This window comes from Rhinatrema bivittatum, chromosome 8 (assembly GCF_901001135.1).
Source record: "Rhinatrema bivittatum chromosome 8, aRhiBiv1.1, whole genome shotgun sequence".
NCBI classification, from domain to species: Eukaryota; Metazoa; Chordata; class Amphibia; order Gymnophiona; family Rhinatrematidae; genus Rhinatrema; species Rhinatrema bivittatum.
The window spans coordinates 199,904,452-199,917,639 of NC_042622.1; the positions used below are offsets into that span (position 1 = coordinate 199,904,452).

Below are 13,188 nucleotides of genomic sequence, written 5' to 3' on the forward strand. Positions count from 1 at the left end.
TTTGCCCTAGATATTAAAATAATTTTAGAAGTAACAATTTTAAAATTTCTAATAATGTAACAATCAGCTGGAGATCTACAGTATCCTAGCAGTAGAGTCTCAGGACTCTATATCCGTTGCTCCCCAAGCAACAGAACCTCTATTGAAAATAGTGTTAATAGGAATCAAGCATTGTTGCTGCAAGACAAGAGCAAAGAGTACAGAGAAAAGAAGAGAAATGATGTACACACTGGAACACTTCAAAACTTGATTCATTAGATTAAGGGTTCCAAGAAAGGTATGAAATTCCTGTGTGGTTTGGCAATGGAGGACCTATTGTTATGTCACAAGAGGGCCTTTCATCGTGCTTTCAATATTTAAATGTTTTGTGGAACTTCCTTGCTAGCTACCAGTGAACAAACATAGGCTTTGAATCACTTCTAAGAGGATGCATATAGCAGTACAAATTGCTCCAGAGCTGCCTATGAACTCTATTCATATCTTGTGTATCAATTACTACCACCACAACACAAGACTTCCAGAAAGTGATAGAAAATATTGTTCTCCTAAAACCTAACACAAACAAGATTTGTGGAAGTCCTTCTGAACTTAGTCAAATTATACTACTGTCCAAATAGTCTATTTTCTTTAGGGAAGCATAAGTTGCTGCCATATTTGGTCAGAGTCCATCAAGCCCAGCATCCTGTTTCAGACTATGGCCAATCCAGGTCACAAGTATCTGGCAAGTACCCAAACATGAAATAGATCCCATGCTACTAATGCCAGTAATAAGCAGTGGCTATTCCCTAACTCAACTAGATTAATAATTTATGGAATTCTCCAAGAACTTACCCAAACTTTTTTTTTTTTTTTTAAACACACAGCTATGCTAACTGCCTTAACCACATCCCTCTGGCAATGAATTCCAGACCTTAACTGTACATTGATTGAAAAAGAATTTACTTTGATTTGTTAATTATGCTACTTTCTAACTTCATGGAATGCCCCCTAGTCTTTATATTATCTGAAAGCATAAACAGATTCACATTTACCCATTCAAGTCCTTCCATGATTTTATGCACTTCTATCATATCCCCCGTCAGCTCACTTCTCCAAACTGAACAGCCCTAGCTTCTTTAGCTTATCCTCATAGGGGAGACATTCCACCCACTTTATCATTTTGGTCACCCTCTCAATCTTCCCATGTAGTCAGACCTTTCTAGGTATGGCTGAAAAGCAGCTTTCTTGAGAACTGGAATGTTTTCATCATTGGCATTTCAACAAAATCCAGAAACCATTGTCTTCTCAGCCAATAAAGCATTAACAATAGCTTAGAAACATAGAAATGACGGCAGAAGAAGACCAAACGGCCCATCCAGTCTGCCCAGCAAGCTTCACACATTTTTCTCTCATACTTATCTGTTTCTCTTAGCTCTTTGGTTCTATTTCCCTTCCACCCCCACCATTAATGTAGAGAGCAGTGATGGAGCTGCATCCAAGTGAAATATCAAGCTTGATTAGTTAGGAGTAGTAGGGGAAGTAACCGCCGCAATAAGCAAGCTACACCCATGCTTATTTGTTTTACCCAGACTATGTTATTCAGCCCTTATTGGTTGTTTTTCTTCTCCCCTGCCGTTGAAGCAGGGAGCTATGCTGGATATGCATGTAGTATCAGTTTTTCTTCTCCCCTGCCGTTGAAGCAGAGAGCTATGCTGGATATGCGTGAAGTATCAGTTTTTCGCTTACGATTGCGATGCTTATATCCTTTTTAAAATAAGAGTGAAAAATCCCTGGGTAATTGCAAATGAAGACTTATGGCCCCAGAACCCAGCCCAGGTTCCAGCTGAGCTGCAGGAACAGAGAAACAGAAGTAAAACTCCTAGGTTGGGGGAGGGACCCCACACATACACACACCCCCATCAAAATACAATGATTTTGTATGGAATACCGTCCATAATACTATACCTATGGTCTCTACCATTAAATTTAGTTAACAGGCACTGTCCGGCTAGCTTTCAACATTAGACAATTCACCTTGTCCTCTGGCAGTGTTACAATACAGTTTTGCACGACAACTTCACTCCCAGATAATAAATTCTGGGACAAGACTTGCTAAAACTGGTGCTCCAACCCTGCCTCTTGCTTCTAGTATCTCAGAAGAGAATGCGGCCTACCAGTAGATTTTCCAGTTAAGAAAACAAAGATTCCTTGTTGGCAGGTTGCACTCTGAAAATGCTGACCATACACTTCTTGCAACATCAAGCAATTGAAATATGGAAACAAGTATCCTGTAATGCAAGCAGCACAATAATCTTTTCATCTGATTGAACAAATTGGAATCCTTGTTTTCCATTGTTCAATCTCTTGAAGACCAAAAAACCTCTATTGTTATAAGACATTGTACCCGTTGTCTAACAGATGACATATTGCTTTCTGTCAGGGCTCTCAAACCATAGTTCAGAAAGTATTTTTTTTTTTTTTAACTCTTTTTCACATGCTAACTCCCATTATTAAACATTTTCCAATTAATCTGCACATATACTGAGGACATTGCAACAAGTTACTAAGCCCATGAATTCTCTGCAGGGTTGTTTCCATGTGTTTGTCCAACTGTACCTTGAAACAATGCTATCAATCTTAGGGGCCTGATCAGCTTAGACCACCACCTCACAGACTACAGATACATATAGGACATTTGGGCTACTATCATTCAAATCAAATAAGACCACTACAATCTGTAATGAAGGTACTAAACAGTTTTTCTGAGGGATTTTTATTTTACACGCACTTATTTGCTTCTTTTTGCTTTTTCCACTACTCCTGTCAAATTTGCTTTTTTTCTCTTACTTCCCGCCAACCAGCATCTCTCTCTGTCTAGCCCTCCCTCTCTCTATCTGGCAACCGCTTCCTCTAGCTCATCCAGCAGCAATTCTTTTCCAAGTGCCAGGGACAGGAATTAAGACACCAGTAATTTTTTCCACCCCTGCAAAATTCAGTTTCACAAACCAACCAACTCCTTGGAAGACAGCACTATTAAAACAGGGGCATGCGCAGAATAAATCCCAGTTCTATTTTTATCTCAGACATAGTGAGTGACATTTCCATTTTTAAATTAATGGCTCTACATACTGTAAAATACTCTGTCCCTTACTACAGAGTTCACATTGCTGCTCAATTTGATACTTTTTTTTTTACACTTGTAATACCCAAATGCAACCTTTAGGTTATAGTAAATTTTTCATTGGTTCAATGAGGAGAAACTAAGTTAAATGGATTTTAGAACCAACCTCACTCTTCACTCCAAATTATGGTGTTTGTTATGGGGTGAGAGGTTGGCTCCCAATCAAACTCACTATATCCTATAAAGCAAATGCCAACATTTAATATCTCAAAAAGAAGACTGCAGTGCAAGGCTAGTTTTGAAAGCCAACAGTTCCAAAACATGCAAGAAGGAAGTTCCATTTTCTTTTGTTATCCAATGTGGGTATATCAATATCCAGGGATCAATGGACAGAGATAAGGGATAAGGCCAGAAAAGTGTGTAACAGTCACATACTCAAGATATACAGAGAATACTTGACAGCAAAAATTCTGTTTACCAGATTCTAAGGAAGAAGGAAAGCATCCCAAAGTATAAAGTGGACAACACCTCTTATGAATATGATATGGAATGGAATGGTCAGTCCATCCAGAAATTTAAAAAATGAAAACAGCCAGCCACAGAATAGGTTTTGGGTCTATAAATAAGGAAGAAAATGTAACAAAACATCCAGAAATATATTAATGTGGCACTTTATTTAGATTTTTAGATTCCACTTTTCAGCACTTCAAAGTGTACATCAAAGCAGATTATGTTCAGGTGGTATAGGTTTTTCCCTAACCCCATAGGGCTTACAATCTAATTTTGTACCTGAAGCAAGGGAGGGTAAAGTGACTTGCCAAGGTCACAAGGAGAGACAGTGGGATTTGAACCCTGGTTTCCCTGGGCCATAGCCCACTGCTCTAACCACTAGGCTACTCCTCCACTCCTACCTGTAACTTCAGTTTAACAACTAAAGGAATGGGAAAATTAAACTTTACAGAATGGAGTATAAACAACCAGTCCGTCTTCCTGAGAGATTTAGAAACCTCCAATACTTCATGATATGCCGCTTGACATCCAAAAGCTCAGTAACAAGCGATATTCAGGGAATCGATTGATTCAAGTGAAAAACAGAAACCACTCTTGTGCAAAAGGATGGAACAGTTCGCATCTGGATAGTTCCCGGAGTCACTAACAGAGATTGTTCCCGGCAAGACAGAGCTCAAAGTTTGGAAACTACATGAAGAACAGTCTAGTAATTTGCTTCGGGAAGAGCCTAGCACTTGTCGAAAGGTGGGACCCACCAGAAATCAAGAACCAGATTAAGACTTCACAAGGGCACCGGCAACCACAAGGGGGGAAATGAAGATGCTTCACCACTTTCAAGGATCGGGTCATAACCAGATGGGCCAACAAGGGTTCATTCACCATTCATGTCACCTTGGAAACCGGCAAGAGCCACCACCTGTACCTTCAAGGAATTAAGGGCCAAATCTTTAAACAACCCATCCCGCAAAAACTCATACTGAGCTGGATTTTAAGAGAACAAGGATGGAACCCTCAATCCTCAAACCAAGGTTCAAACACTCAAACGTGAACATAGGCTAAGGAAATGAATAACTTTCAAGCCAGAAACAATGTGGAAATCACAGCCATGGACTACCCATGCTTTAGCAACTGAGCCCTCAAAAGCCACAAAGATAAAAATCAAGTTCAAAAAAACTAGGCTCCTGCTGTCACAGGTCCCTGTGGACTAGTGATCAGAGATGAGTCCACCAGAAGCCTCCATAGATCTTCATATCACAACCTCCTGGGCTACTTTGTCGCCACCGAAAGTACCAACCCCCATGTGTCTCTCGAACCTCCAAATCATTCTGCCCAATATGGGTAATGGGGAAAAGGCCTATAGAAACCTGTCTTCCGGTCACTCCTGCACAAGGGCATCAATGCCCAAAAACTTCAGCTCTCTCCTGAGACTGAAGCAGCGAGGAACTTCCGCATTGTGTGATGTCACCAGCAAGCCTAGAAAAGGATGTCCCAGCAGCCCATGAGCCGGAATGTTTTCATGTACAATTCCCTTTCTCCTGGATCCAGACTGTCGGCAGAGAAAGTCTTGTTCTTACATAGTCTATTCCTGCAATGTATGAAGCTGAGACCTCCTGAAGATAGACCAACTCATGGAATGGGCGGAAGTACATTTCCTACAACACTTACTAGGTTCTTGGTTCTTCCCTAGCAATTGATGTAAGCCACAGTCATCGCACTGTCCATCATCATTCAGACTGCTTGACCCTGCAATCTGTCGACGAATCGCAAGCATGCCAGCTGAACAGCACAGGCTTCCAGCCAATTGATGCTCCAGAGGAACTTTTGTTCTCCAGCATCCCTGCTCTATCAACACCTGACTGTGATCCCCTCAACCCTGGAGTTTGTATCCAACATGCATAGTAGCTAGTCCAGTGTTCGTAGGGGAATGTCCTTCATTAGATACTCTGCTTGCAACCACCACTGTGGTTGCCAATCTCCACTGGCAACCAAATTTGTATCAAGTAGTTCTGAGACTGTGGACTCCAACGTATAAGCAGTGTACACTAAAGAGGATGCAACTGCACCCGTGCCCATGGAACCATTTCTCTGGTGGCTGCCATCAATCCGTGCACCTGCAAGTAAGACCAAATCCCCGGGCGTACTGTTTCTGTCTATAGTCGCACCTGCACCATCAGTTCTGAATGCGGGACCACCCCCCCCCCCCCGACAGGGATACCTGTCTTGCTTTATGTCGAAAATGAACACCTAGATACTCCAGTGTCTGGGATAGCTGCAGATTGCTCTTGGCCAAGTTCACTCAACCTAGTTCCTGCTGCAAGGAGATCACCTTGCATGGGGGGGGGGGTGTTTGAAATTGCTCTTTATTTAAAATCTTTTATATACCGTTGTTTAATAATGCACCAACACAACAGTTTACATATAGTCACATATATTTAGTTTGGTTACAAAGGTATCTACAAAAGTGCCATTACAATGTCGGTACATGCTTATATAAAATAAGGTATAAGATAGGTGGCATGGATCTAGTCCACATATAAGATTAATAGGGTAATCATACAAGAGTTAATTTAGAGAACTCCAGTTTAAGCACAACTATTGCGTATAAAATGAAAAAATGTGGGACCACACATCTAGGTAACCTTGTTCTGTGTTTTTTCATTCTCAGTTCTCATTGTGAAATGCTTTTCTGAATAGCCAGGTTTAACTTTTTTTTTTTTGAAGATTTTTGGATCACTCTGTAATCTTGTCTCTAGTGGCAATGTGTTCCATAATGTTGGACCAGTCAAAGATAGTGCGCTCTCTCTAACTTGTGTTAGTTTCGCCGTCTTTACCGAGGGGATTGTTAGTAGAGCTTTACTGGCTGATCTCAGATTTCTTTGGGGTACGTGTAAGCGTAGCGCTGTGTTTAACTGTTAGTGTTACTGTTAGTTTTTGGGTTTTTTTTCATTTAATTATTAGTTATTTATTAATTGTTATTTTATCTATTTATTTACTTCTTAATTGTTAACATTATTATATATTTTTTCCTGTTATTTTGGATTAACCATGTTCATTGTAAACTGCTAACTTGAAGTGATAGTTACTGTTCATTGTAAACCGGGGTGATATGTATATTATACAGGAACCCCGGTATATAAATCCTTAAATAAATAAAATAAATAAATAAATAAATAACCAGTCAGCTTTATCTTCATTGATTAGTTTGTGAATTATGCAAAGTATTTTAAATTGCACTCTGCTCTATTGGTAACCAGTGTTTGAGTAATGTGGTCTCTTTTGCTCTTGCCAGTGAGTATTCTGGCAGCAGAGTTTTGTAGGACTTGTAGTGGTCTTATTGTTGAGTACGGTAATCCCGGAAATAGTGTTACAGTAGTCTGTACTTGTGAAGATAAGTGCTTTGAGGACTGTCCTGAAGTGTTTCTAAGTTAGTAGCGGATTCAGCCTCCTGAGGACCATAGGTTTGGCGTAGCCTTCTCTGACTTTCAGTGGTATGTGGTGTTTAAAGCTAAGTTCTGTATCAATTATTACTCCTAGGTTTCAAGCTCTCGATTATATCCACTTTCTGACCATTTTTGAGTTTGATAGGGTTTTGAATCAGTTCCATGTTTTTCCATTCTAGGGGTATAAACTCCGTTTTTTCAAAATTTATCACTAGCTCCATTTTGCTTAGTAATTGCTTAATTATGTCTAGGTACATCATTGCTAGGTTTAGTGTTTTTTTCAATTGTTTCGTCTATGGGCAAGATTAGTTGAATGTCTGCGTAGATGTAGTGTGTGATACTAAGTCCTGCTAGGAGGTGGCATAGGGGTAACAAATGTTAAATAGTGTCGCTGATAGTGCTGAGCCCTGAGGTACTCCTGTCTTTAGCTTGATTTTGTCTGATGTGTTTATCATCTGTACTTGAAAAAATCTATTTAGGTAGGATCTGAACCAGTCCAATGTTTTGTTTTGCAGACCTATTTCTTCTAGCCTTTTTACAAGTATGGAGTGGTTTAGTGTGTCAAATGCTGCTGATAAATCCAATAGTATCATTATGTATTGTTTACCACTATCAAATCATTGTAGTACATTATCTATGAGAGAGATCAGCAGTGTCTCAGTGCTGTAGTGTTTTCTAAAGCCGTGTTGTGAGGGATAAAGTATGCTATTGTTTTCCAGGTGTTCAGCTAGTTGTTTCTGTACCTTTTTTCTATTAATTTAGCAAGGAGGGGTAGATTTGAAACTGGTCTGTAGTTATTTAAGATATTTGGGTCACAGTTCTTTTTCTTTAGTAGTGGTTTGATTATTGCACCTTTTAGAATATCTGGCATTATTCCATAGGTTGATGATTTTGGCTATTGTATGGGAGGCTATGTCATCAAGTTTTTTTATATCCATAGGCGGTATGGTATCTATTATGTGGGGCAGGATTTAAGTTTATCATGGATTCAACTTCGATATCAGATACTTCGTCAAAGGTAGACCATTGTGTCATATCTCGATATCTCATCATGGTTCTTGGCCTGAATTAGCCAATTGTCGAAATACGGGTAGATCACAATGCCATCCTCTCTTAACACTGCTGTTACCAGCACAATGACCTTAAAGAAGGTTCTGGGTGCAGTGTCCAAACCAAAGGGTAGTGCTCCCAAACTGATGTTACGCCAAATCAGTGAAACTCAGAAAGCCACTGATGCTCCAGCTGGATGGGAATATGCTACGCCTCTGAAAATCCAGAGACTTAAACTCCTCAGACTGTACTACCATTATCAGCGAGCCTAGGGTTTCCATGCAGGAAAAGCTGGTTCACTCCATTGAGATCTAATAAAGGCCTTTTAGCCGTACCTTCCATTCGATCAGTAAGGGACAGAGCTGTTTCAATCGCAGGGCCAAAGGTCTGGAACTCTTTTCCACCTGACCTGAGATTGCAAGCTAAGTCTTAAGAAACTTCTTAAAACATGGCTTCATCTAATTTGTTGCTGATAAGTACGAAAGTTTTAATCAAAGGAGTCCAATTGTCTTTATATTCATTTTAATTAATTTTTATGATATTTATCTTAATTTGGTTTTGTTTTGTTTTTTTTTACTGATTAGTCTATTTATATTTTCAACTTTTTTGTTTATATTGTATGCTATCTTTATTTCTTTTATTGTAAACCGTTGAGATAGTACACAGAATATATAAAAAGGTTTTAAATAAGTCCAAGCTCCAGACTGCCCCTGTCCACCCTAGGGATCCAAGATGGGGCTAAGGAATTTCCCCCCCCAGGTACAATGAAATAATTGGAATATTGGCCAGTATTATCTTGGAGACATGGGCACTGGGTTCACAGCCTGCAGGCTGAAAAGTCCTGACAATGTATATGCCACTGTCTGCCTCTTCTGCAGAGAGCTGCAGGGAGACACCACAAAAACATCCCTGAGAAACTCCAGAACACAGCCATCTAACATCACCTCCAGAGCCCCACTGGTCTGACATGATCTCATTCCACCTCCAATAAAAAAGAGAAATAGGTCACCCCCTCCTATTCCCAGGAGTGGATCGGCACACCCTCACTGAGGGGTGGGGACACCGCCAATCAAGCCCACACCCCATCTGGGCTGCCTGGGACAAAGGATTGAGACCTTCCCAAAGGTCAAACCCTATGAGAAGTCTCTCCTCTGTAGGGTTGAAAACCACTAGCACGACATATTGTGCCAAACAAGCATGGCTGGATGAGTTCCAGGTTCCTGTTACCAGAGGAATCTGGAAATCATCCCACTCAGACATCGATTTCGTGAGAAAAAGCAAGAATGATCCACCAGGGAAAAGCAAGAGGCCATCTGCAATTCACTGCCACTGCCTCAATTCTCCTATCCTACACCTCCTTCAAGCCACTCCCCCTTCCCCATGGATAGTCGCCCACCTGGTGACAGCGGACACAAGTGCATCCACTTTCAGAAAGTACAACTGCTCTCTCGCTGCCACATCCAAGGGTTACAGCACTCTAAAATTAGCTTCCAAGGTGGCCCATTCAAGATAAATTCTTGATCATCATCCATAATGCTTTATGTAAGGAATCTAAATGGTATTCTTGATTAGCTTCAGCACCCGGGACCCCCAGCATCTTCAATGACTGGGCGATCCGAACCAAAAATTCATCTCTTTGAAAGAAATGCAATATTGTGCTATACAGCTCCTACCCGGAGGAATTTTCCATCCTTCAGGGAGTACGGGCCCCCTTTACCATCTGTATCACCTAGTCCCTATCAGCGTGACCCGCAGCAGGTGTAGACATACTCTGAAGTTTATCTGCGGCACCAGGTGTGCAGGGATCTGCAGTTTGGTATCCTGAACTTTTAGGCCTACCATGTTAGCAACTGAGCAAAACTGCTTAACCCAACCAAGCTGTTTCACAGCAGCCTTGCACATAGGATCGATGCTCCCTGGTTTTGCTATGGACTGCAGCAAAGTTCGAGCTATTCTGCGAAGCCTGCCCCCACTGACAATTCAGTTAGGGGAGCCCCAAAACCAGGAAAAGCCTCTGACAGGTCCCCCTCTGGTCCCATTCCCGCATCATGCTGGGAAAGGCAGGCTCAACAAAATCAGCCAGAGAAAACAGCCTCCAGGCAGCGCTGACAAGTTGGCAGGGGGGGGGAGGGCAAGCTGAGATGCCTGAATATGGCAAGCAGGACAAAGGTGAACACCAGCTAGCAGCATGCTCCCAAAGTGTCTGACCAGTGAGCGACCAGCTACGTGCACACAGAAGCAAACATGGACAAGACTACCAAAAACAAGGCCTGTCCAATAAGCATCCAAAATATTGGCGCACAACATGCAGTCCAGGTAGGCACCCACCCGAACATCCACCTGGGCACGTGAGTGAACAGACATCAAGACACTGTTTCGCAGCAGACTTATGCGCTACAGCCTCCCACAAGACATCTAATCAAAGCCTAAGAGTGGGGCCTAGCCAAAAAGGCTGCTCAACCTGCCACAAATCCCCAGGTTCCCTCGGAGCCGGGAATGAACATCTGATCGGCACGATAAAGGCTCGGAAACCAGAAGGGGAATGGGATTTTTTTTTTTTAAACTTATCTAAGCTCAGCCCACCCTAGACAAGTATAGAGTGCTTCCAGCTGCGGGGTGGGGGTGGGGGGTGCCAAAGGTCTTCACCGTCACGTTTGGCTTCCTGCACCCGCTAGCCTCTCAGCTGTTTCTCTCTCTACAGAAAAGTCCACACTGGAAAATCAGCTACTGGACGGAGGGACTCGTCTGAGGGAGGGATCTGCAGATATCACCTCAGGAAAACTTGAATGAGGGAGGGACTGTAAGGTATCACCACAAGAGTGGAGCAAATTAGTTTCCTTTTCTATTTATTTTTTTAAATCAATCTCCAGTAGAGCGATGCTCAGCCACCATCTGCTAGCAGATGGTGGCTGAGCATCGCTATATCCGTGCATTTGCTATATCCGTGCACCGAAAGCCCACCAGTATGGTGGGCTTTCGGTGCACGGATATAGCAAATGTTGCTTATCTGTAACAGGTGTTCTCACAGGACAGCAGGATGTTAGTCCTCACATGGGTGACATCACAGGATGGAGCCCAATCACGGAACACTTTTGTCAGTTTCTAGAACTTTGACTGGCCCCTACTGGGCATACCCAACATGGCACTAACCCTGCAGCCAGCAGGGGTCCCCCTTCAGTCTTGTTTAAAAAGCTACAGGAAGTGCCGAAAAATAAAAGAAACATAACGAACCCAACACCGCAGGGCGGCGGGTGGGTTTCGTGAGGACTAACATCCTGCTGTCCTGTGAGAATACCTGTTACAGGTAAGCAACATTTGCTTTCTCACAGGACAAGCAGGATGGTAGTCCTCACATATGGGTGAGTACCGAGCTGAGCCTGTCCGAGTATGCACCAAAATGTACCCAAGATGTGCAACAGGCACAACAACTGGGGTGGAAATTTGGCCGAGGGCATCCTGAACCCTATCAGGCAGGCAGAAGGGTGTTGGTACATCAAGTTGTGAATAGGTTATGCAGGACAGATTGGCTGAAGAGGGAATCTTGTCTTCCGACTTTGTCCAAGCAATAGTGGGCTGTAAAGGTATGGAGAGAACTCCAGGTGGCAGCCCTACAAATGTCAGGAAGCGGGACCGATCGTAGTGGTACTATCAAAGTCGCCATGGCCCTCACAGAGTGTGCTTTAACATGGTCTTGAAGTGGAAAGCCTGCTTACTGATAGCAAAGGATATGCAGTCCGCTAACCAGGAGGAGAGAGAGTCTGCTTACCCACAGGCTGCCCCAATTTGGTGGAATGGAAAGAGAAACAATTGAGTGCTTTTCCTGTGGGCAGCTGTACGGTCTAGGTAGAACGCTAGAGCCCATTTACAGTCAAGGGTATGCAGAGCCTGCTCTCCTGGATTGGAATGGGGCCTGGGAAAAAAGGTAGGTAGTATAATGGATTGATTGAGATGAAACTCTGACCCTGCCTTAGGCAAAAACTTAGGGTGTGTGCGGAGTACTGCCCGGTCTTGCAGACGTTTAGTGTAAGGCGGATAGGTAACTAAGGCCTGTAACTCACTAACTCTGCGAACCGAAGTGATTGTCAAAAGGAAAATCACTTTCCATGTGAGATAGCGAAGTTCACAGGAATGGAGAGGCTCGAATGGCGGTTTCGTGAGCCTTCCTAAAACCAGGTTGAAGTCCCAAGAAGGGGCCGGAGGACGCAGTGGAGGCTTGAGGTGAAGCAAGACCTTCAGAAAACGTGTTACAAAGGGTTGTTCTGATATAGAAACATCCCCGACTCCTTTATAGAAGGCGGCCACCGCACTAACATGCATTCTGATGGAGGAAGTTTTTAGACCTGACTCCGACAAGTGCCAGAGATAGTCCAGAAACTTCATGATTGGACAGGTAAAGGGGTCAAGGGATTGAGAAGAGCACCATGACTGAAACCTGTTCCATTTGTAAGAATAAGATTTTCTCGTGGAAGGCTTCCGTGAAGCAATCAGGACACGAGAAACTGATTCAGAAAGGTTAAGTGGCTGAAGGATTAACCTTTCAACATCCATGCCGTCAGGGACAAGGCTTGCAGATTGGGGTGGCGCAGGCACCTGTCGTTTTGCGTAATCAGAAGCAGGTCCTTTCCTAAGGGAATGTGCCTGCGAATGGAGAGATCCTGAAGTATTGGAAGCCACACTTGACAAGGCCAGTGAGGTGCTATCAGGATCATGGTTCCCTTGTCCTGACGTAACTTCATGAGAGTTTGAGAGAAGTGGAGGGAAGGCATTTAAGAGACCTGTCGCCCACGAGAGGGAGAACGCATCTCTTGGTTGTGAGTGTTGGCTGCGAGTGAGAGAGCAAAAGTTCTGTACTTTGCTGTTTTGACATGTTGCAAAGAGATCTATATATGCGGGTAACCCCATTGTTGGAAGATAGAGTCTGCCACTATGGGGTTTAGAGACCACTCGTGCGGTTGAAAGGCGCGACTTAGCTTGTCTGCCAACACATTGTCCACTCCCAGCAAGTAGGTGGCCCTGAGGTACATTGAGCGGGAGAGGGCCTCCACCCATATCTGCACAGCTTCCTGACACAGAAGGTAGGAGCCCGTC

The 13,188-nt window shown here is 43.0% G+C and overlaps 1 protein-coding gene across 7 annotated transcripts in view; it reads right to left on the bottom strand.

Moving 5' to 3' along the window:
• Positions 1-13,188, bottom strand: part of PAFAH1B1 (platelet activating factor acetylhydrolase 1b regulatory subunit 1) — a 253,167-nt gene that overhangs the window by 139,705 nt on the left and 100,274 nt on the right. The gene's annotated exons all lie outside the window — the stretch shown is intronic.